This window comes from Nothobranchius furzeri, chromosome 3, assembly GCF_043380555.1.
Source record: "Nothobranchius furzeri strain GRZ-AD chromosome 3, NfurGRZ-RIMD1, whole genome shotgun sequence".
In the NCBI taxonomy this organism is placed as follows: Eukaryota; Metazoa; Chordata; class Actinopteri; order Cyprinodontiformes; family Nothobranchiidae; genus Nothobranchius; species Nothobranchius furzeri.
Window position 1 is genome coordinate 12,309,694 of NC_091743.1, and position 8,210 is coordinate 12,317,903.

Here is an 8,210-nt window from a genome sequence, read left to right on the forward strand (position 1 = left end):
GTATATATATATATATATATATATATATATATACTTATATATTATATATATAAGTATATATATACACTTATATATAATATATAAGTATATATATATATATATATATATATATATATATATATATATATATATATATATATATATATATATATATATATATATATACTTATATAATACTTATATATAATATAAGTATATATATATATATATATATATATATATATATATATATATATATATTTGGAACTTTTTATTTTTGAATTAGAACAACAACATTTACATGGAGATGCATTTGAGTTTCTTCTTCCCTTCTCCAGGGCAGTGTTTCCCTGAACAAAGTTTGAATTTCCTTGTGGCCATAAGATCTATCCAACTTAACCAAGTCACCAATCAGTACATATAGTTCTGACAAGCTTTCTCTGTGTTCATCTTATCTGCTCTCTACTACATTCTACATTTTACTTTGATCTAGCTAAATAACTCACCCAAAAGACAAAAATACATAAATAAATAAAAAATAAAAATTAATAATAATAATTTTCACATGAGAGTACTATCTTTCTAACATTTGTTTTATTGGTTCCCAAATTTTTACAAATTTCCCTAGTCCCAGTCATAGTCTTGCATTAATTTGTTCCATTTTGTAGACCTGTCTAACTCTGTCTCTCCACTGTGCCACCCTTGGGGGTTCTGTGTCCAGCCATAAAACTGCAATACACTTCTTGGCAGTCATAAGCAGAATTCTGATTACGTATGTCTCCATTATGTGTGTGTGATTTTTGGTACAGCATTCCCAGTACAAACCATTTTAACTTAAATTGTAATTTCACCTTCAAGGTTCTTTCAATTTCTCCCTAACACCTTCCCAGAATGGTATGAATTTAGGGCAGTCCAAAAGTATATGTGAAAAGTCTCCCACTAGCCCGCATTTTCTCCAACATAAATTTGGAACATTACTATTTAGACATGATAAGTGGAGTTTTAAAGCATGCATCTTCACCTTCCATTCAAATTCCCTCCAAGACGGACTATTAGTTAATGGCCTGCTTCAAGTGTTTCCTCCCATTCCTCATCTGTTATCATTATGTTCACTTCCAGTTCCCATTTTTCTTTAATATCTATATTCTTAACAATCAAATCCTGTTGTAAAGCTTTATATGTTTTGAAATCAGTCCTTTTTGACATGTCCTTTCTGTTTAACATAATCACTTCCTCCATATTAAGTTTATCCTTGCTTGAAACTTTGCCTTATTTTGAAATAACTACTCTGTCTGTCTGTCCTAAATAACATATTAAGCATGAAATTACGAATTATTGTGAAATTACACGCACAGGAAGTGCTTTTATTTTGTAGCATTTGCTCAGTCAGCTCTCGAAGGCGAAGCTTCTCAGCAGACGGAGAAGAAGAGCGAGGGTCGGAGGTGCATTAACCGTCGGAGGTCGCGCTTCTGTTCTGCATCTGCACTTGACAGTCACTCGTTCTGCACCACTGAGCTAAATGTAAGTAGCCGCCATAAAAGTTGCTTAAATGTTGTAAATGTTTTTAAGACGGACATGGTGAGTAATGTTGGCCACGTAGCAAGCTAATATGCTAAGTCATTGCATGAGTTAGCTGTGTTATTAACTTTGTGTGCGACTAAAGTCCGTTTATTAAATTAAATGAGCAGCACTATCTCATTATTAAAGGTTAGCATTACTTTAGATACTTTTTTATTAGACTTCTAGAGACTTATTCCCTCCATTTTTGTCCCCTCCATTGTAGTTTTTTAAACGTGACGTTCTGAGAAAAAAATAAAAGCGGGAGCTCAGCGCCACCAAGTCAAACTTAAACGTCCACTTATTAAAAGTAAATGAGCAGTGGTCTCTTGTACAGCAATGAAAAAATCAGTCTTGTGTTGTAAACTATTTCCCCGTAGCACCCGTGCGATAGCTTTGCAAGCAGCCTGGTTTTTTAACCGTAGAAGAGGATTGTGACCGCAAGAGACGAAGCGGTGCTGATCTCGATGCTATGTTCCCTTAGCCTAATGAACTAGACCAAATTCTTGCTTTGCAAAGTTTGGTCTAGGCATGCTCCATTGGAACCTCAGCAGCTCCTACCAGGACTTTGGCTAGCCAATCACAGCTCTCTAGAGGGGTTTCAAACACATAAAGATCTGTGATTGGTCCATAATGGTGGGCCAATCATACTGCTCTATTTGCTTAGTGAACAAATCACAGAGCTTTATCCGCTTAGTGGGCCAATCAGGGCACTCTATATGCCTGGTGGGTGGGATGATGCAACAGAGTGAAACAAGAGTATGTCACATTCATTGTCCAGTGGAATGCGGAGATCATTTGAAAGACAACGGTAGAACCCACCCCACAACTGAGAGCAGCCAATGGAGCGTGGCCAGACTAAATAATACATTTATTTAGTCTGGCTTGCCAGGCTAATGTTCCCTCCTTCCCTCCATTTTTGTCCCCTCCATAGTTTTTTTAAAAGGTGATGTTCTGAGGACAAAAAAAAAAACAAAAAACGGTAAGTTCAGTTAGCTCGCGGGAGTTTGTCAGTTTTTGTGAAAAGTTTTATTTAATACACGCATAGACATGCAAATTTTGTTAATGTTTTTATCATCAAATTAAATAGTGCTCAGTTGCACATATCTTGAATGCAGAACGCTGTTTCTATTAATTTCACAGTATTTTAGTGTTGTAATTTTGTCCTTACTGTACACTGTTACTCCAGATTCTTTTCTTTAAATGTTATGTTTTTAGCTTTGTGTGGATAAGTCAAATTACACTTGAATCTCCTCACAGCTTCATATATAGTGGAGGACTGCCTAAATTTTGCAGACTAACACAGATCTACCTTGTGATTCACAATGTTTGTTTTCTCTACTGATTATGCTTCCTGGTGTAGATGTGCATTCCTATGAGCTGTCAGCCACATCGGGAAGCCTGTGTCTATGAATCTGCAGTCAGACTTCAATGATCCAACCCCACTCTCTGCACACAAGATTGATGGCATGCTGCTGTTGACCCCCAAGAGGTTCATACAAGTGAGACCACTGGTGAGTAATTCTCACAATCTGCATTTTTGATGGCGCATCCTAAATAACATGACTATATATGTATGTATGTATACAGATTAGGGCTGTCGCGGTTGAGGAATTCCCCCTGCGGTGAGTCAGGGCAGCTCAATATTGCGGTATGCGATATTATTGCACCCCGTTTTTATTTATGTACTTAGCAAATTTGTTTGTTGATTACTAAACTCATGTCAATATTTCCTTTGAAACATTGTGCTTACATATTTAAAAAATGTTAGAAAAAATACATGGCCATTTTTAACACTTTATTGAATGCAGATCGAAGGGCAGTTACGGCATTTTCTGACTGAACTTAAAAACAACATTCAGGAGGTTTAACTTTGAAATGCAAATTTGGCTGCAACATCTAACAGAAATAAAAAAGTGCCCGTTTTGTTTTGTAGTTTAAAATAAAGTATACAAAATGAGATGTCCTAGGCACTGTCATTTCACTTTCACACACAAGAATAACATAACTCGGTCATGTCCTTGTTATGCGCAAGGAAAACCAGCATGTTAACCTTATGCGGTTTGAGAGGGGTGACAACATTTCCAGCGACACTAAAAACCCTCTCGGATGGTGCGCTTGTTGCGCAAATACACACGTACTTACGTGCGACTTTGGAGAGCAATAGAAATCTCCCATGTTTGTTGCGCCACCATGTCAGAGGGTTTTCATTAGGGTCAATGGGTTCCTCCTGCAGGTAGCAAGTGAGCTCCAGCTCGGCTCTAACTCTCTTCGGGACGGTTACAGATGACGTGCTTGTCCGTGACTTCAGCAGGTCTCCAAGCGTTTTTTTCTTTGCCGCTGGTGGCAGCACTGCCTGCTCCAAGGTCTCTGGCTGGGCTGCAGCTGACGCACTGACACCGCTCCCTCCATCTTCCATGTTTACTATCTCCTCAATCAGCACGGACTTTACCTCTCAGCATGCGCTGTCGCAAGATTTAATCAAGTGCGGTAATGGCGGTGGCACGTCCTGCAGCGCGGTGGGTTTCTTAATATCGCGATATTTTCTTCTTGCGGTTACCGCGACAGCCCTAATACAGATTTGTCTTTTAAAACTGGTGAATATACAATTTACAGGTAATGCCTTTATGCTATGAGTATTAGAGCCACTGATGGAAAAAAATGTAGAATTCTGAGAAAATAAGTCATAAATCTGAGTTTAATCTCAGAGTTCTGACTGGTACCTAAAACAAAAAAAAGGGAAATTGGGGAAGATTATGAGGGGGGATCAGAATTCTGACTTAAATCTTAAAATTCAGGCTTTTTTTTTTGTTCGTTTGTTTTGATTTTTTTTTAACAAAAAAAATTCCTAAATAGTTTTTTGTTTGTTTGGTTTTAGGTTCATGAAAAAAGTCAGAATTCTGACTTTAATCCCAGAATTTTGAAATTATCTGACTTTTTTTCTCAATTCTTTTCTTTTTCTTCAGTTACTCTAATACTCTTAGGCAATAAGGCAGTTTTAGGGCCACTGAAGGAAACAATTGAATACTGAGATAAATGTCAGAATTCTGACTTTATTTATTTTATCTATTTTCAGAATTTTTTCTTCTTCAGTGGCCCTAATACCCCTCCGTATTATGTAATGTTAAACACTACAAATTAACTTTTGAATTCAGCAGTTTATCATTGGATTTAGATGCAGATATCACTGTCTTGGAAAATTGGTCAGAGCAGTTTGGCATTAAGTAAAAACTTGACAGTATTTACACTCTTAATAATCTTCTTAGGAATTACATGATGTCCACACAAGGCGTACCACTGTTCTCCATGCCCTTCCAGTCTATCTACGTGAGGAAACCTCTGGGTTTTTGAGGACATGTGTGGTAAGTCCCAGTATTGTAAATTTGAACAAATCATTCTATTTATTTATGCATAAAGACAACACAAGGACAACGCACATGAACATTTTGGAAAATGTGCCATTGTTTCAACTACAAACCTTTGGCAAGATGTTTAAGCCTGCCACACAAGAGAGCAATCAGCTGAGCAAACGGCCTCGAATGACTGTTTGCTCAGCAGATTGCTCGCCATGTGCGCCTGATTTTCACAGAGTTTTCTGCCTCACGAAACGCTGAGGTGAATATCTGACCAGTTAGATATTTTGCGCCTCACAGGGGTAAAAACTCGCTGTGTGTGCACTACTGAGCTGCTGGCTGAGCTGAAATATTCTAGTGGCCAATTAAAGCACTTTCTCCGCTCACATGACCCCAAGATGTATTCAGATGCAGCCCCTTGCCTTGTCTGCGTGTCTGAAAAATAAACAAAACGGTACCTTGTGGATCGATGGGCCCACTGTTTCCATTACCCTTTCGGAAGGATTCTGGGTCTTCCAGGTGCATCTCTTGGAGTAAACTGGCATAAACTCCTTGCCTGGTCCATCTTTCCAGCTACTGTAACCATATTTTCCCAACCTTCAAATGCCGGTGGCGGCGACGTTTCATCAACAAAAAAGGATAGGCATTTCCTCCGTTTCCAGCTCTGTCTGTTTTGTTTCTTTTCTGACATGCAGACAGGGGGCTGCCATCTTGGGGTCATGTGAGCGGAGAACATGCTTTGGTTGGCCACTAGAATATTTCAGCTCAACGAGCAGCTCGGTAATGCGCACACGGCGAGTTTTTACCCCTGTGAGGCGAAAAATATCTTAACTGGTCAGATATTCACCTCAGCGTCTCGTGAGGCGGAAAACTCTGTGAAAATCAGGCGCACATGGCGAGGTATCTGCTGAGCAAGCGGTCATTCGAGGCCGTTTGCTCAGCAGATGGCCCTCATGTGTGGCAGGCTTTAAGGCACTGAGAAAAATCAACAATCACTGCAAAGAATTCAAGCAGCTTTCATTAGCGTAACACTGGCACACACTGAAGCCATCTCACTTTATTCGTAAATGAGAGCACAAAGCAACAGACTGAACAGGAGTAGGGCTGGGCGATATGGCCTAAAATCAATATCACCATATATTGAAGATCTCACCTGGATAACGATAAGTAGGCGATAACTACAGGAATGCGTAGCAACAATATTTGCCCACTAGATGGGGCTGTCTCATGTATTACATTGACTAAAATTTGACATGACTCAAGGTGCTACAGCTTCTTAAAGGGACATAAATGTGGCCAACTTACACATCTTTTCATTTTTTTATTATCAAATTTATTGACATGGGAAAAATTATCTGGATGAGAGACAAGAACTTGGATAACGATAAATCTTTGACATGTTGCCCAGCCCTAAACAGGAGTCTATCAGACTGCATTTATTGTTATTTACATGACAATCTACTGAAATAAAAATGGCCACAGTCAGAGTTTCAGTTCAGATGTGATTAGTGTATGATCTCCCTTTCATTTTTGTAAGGATGATACCAATGAGCCGGACCTTAGGGATGCAGCAGTTGTCCTCCTGACAACCATCACAGATGATGCCGAGAGTCCGGTTACGTACGACCCAGTGAGAATCTGTTATCCTAGAGGGTGATGTGATTGTCAACCTCTCCAGCCTTCCTGATGCCTTCCTGGTAATGTTCGGCCTCATCTATGCCTTACATCTAGATTATCCGAAGGGACTGACCAACACATTTGAGTTCACGCAGAAAATCTTACTTGGTCTTGATGAGTCTAAACTATCACCCAAGCTGCAGAGCCACAAATGACCTGATGTTACATGTGTAACTCAAAATCTGAAAGAGTGGTGGATTCAGATGGCTCACTCTGTTAGAGCATTGTCCACATCCACAATGTAATTTACTATTTGTCTGCTCTTTAATTGTTGATGTTAAAGTAACACACCACCATTTGGGCAAATATGTTCATTTTCCACTTCTCCTTGAGTTAACCCTCCCACTGTCCTAATGGGTGTGACCCCGCGAGGAAAGTTGACCATTGAGCAGGGTTGATGGTTCATCCCTTGGGTCCACGTGGCAGGGGTGAGGAGTGAGCACCACCTCACCCCTGCCACGTGGACCTCAAGGGATAAACCATCAACCCTGCTCAATGGTCAACTTTCCTCGCGGGGTCACCCATAAAGACAGTGGGAGGAACAGTTGAGTTCTACCTTTTCTCTGTTCGTCCAGCCGTTCTGAGTCTGGCAACTCTCATTTGTGGCTTTAGTTTAGCGTGAATAATTGAATCGGATTAGCCCATAGGCTAATCCGATTGAATACTCAACTGGTTTTATGCCAAATGGCATAAAGTACTCACTGACTTACTTGATAGTGGTTAGTGTAATTCATATTTTGTTAATGTTGAATCGATGTGCATCCTGATGTTGCTTTAAACCACCTACTCAAAGAAAGACTACACACTGCTGTTGTCCAGTTTTCAAAAGTGTGCGTTTGTAATTGTTTCTTTCAAATTTTGTTTTATTTTCTGTTTGAGTTGGCTTAATCGGTAACTTTAATTTGATCATAATTTGAAAATATATTTAATATAAACTCCAAATATTTAAGTTTATTTATGGTCTGATATACTCAAATATCTGAGTTTATAAACTCAGAAAATATGAGGCAACTGATTGCCTTACAGTTTTTGAGTTCTGCCTACTTATTCGGGTTTACAGTGTACGAACTGTAAAGATTTTGTGGTGTCAGAGTTCACCTAACAGTTCAAGTGTTCATTTTTTTGCTTTGTGTGTTCACAGGGCATGCTCAGTTGAAGTTTCCATCTCTGCGCGTTCAAGATGTAAGAAAAATAACACGAAAGAAATGCAACAACGAAAACTTCAAAAAGGCATCAACAACCAAGCAAGTGGATCCATAAAATGGACTGATTTTTTTAAAGGCATTTAAAAAAAGTCTTTCAAAATGGACAGAATTAACGCGTCATGTTCAGAACAGTTTGCGTTCTCATCTTTGATTAATCCTGGTAAACAGGTCTGTTTTTGTTCTGTTCTAATTCTCTCTGTTTAATAAATTTAAACAACATGACTTAGCTATTTTATTTTACTTTTTTTCTCTGCATAAAGACGAAGTATCAGTAAATAGTGGAAAGTAAATGTATTGGTAGTAAGCAAATAGCAGATGTTAAATGTTACTTGCAGTATGTGTTTATAGAAAAAATAGAGATACTTAAATGTACTAAAAGAATATTACGTCAAGTTTACTGTAAAGTATACTTTCAAAACTGTAAGTATACTCAATTATA

General features: G+C 38.5%; 2 long non-coding RNA genes across 3 annotated transcripts; both read left to right on the plus strand.

The window, feature by feature from the left end:
* The first annotated feature begins 230 nt into the window (after positions 1-230).
* On the plus strand, positions 231-5,091 carry LOC139068970 (uncharacterized). 2 transcript variants are annotated; one of them, XR_011520199.1, is made up of 3 exons: positions 231-1,500; positions 2,900-3,050; positions 4,803-5,091. It is a non-coding gene; the product is annotated as an uncharacterized lncRNA (long non-coding RNA). The 2 variants fall into 2 exon arrangements; XR_011520200.1 differs by lacking the exon at positions 4,803-5,091 and adding an exon at positions 3,127-3,977.
* A 1,360-nt stretch (positions 5,092-6,451) lies between these two features.
* Positions 6,452-7,993, plus strand: LOC139068971 (uncharacterized). Its single transcript, XR_011520201.1, has 2 exons — positions 6,452-6,586; positions 7,708-7,993. It is a non-coding gene; the product is annotated as an uncharacterized lncRNA (long non-coding RNA).
* Positions 7,994-8,210: the final 217 nt, after the last annotated feature.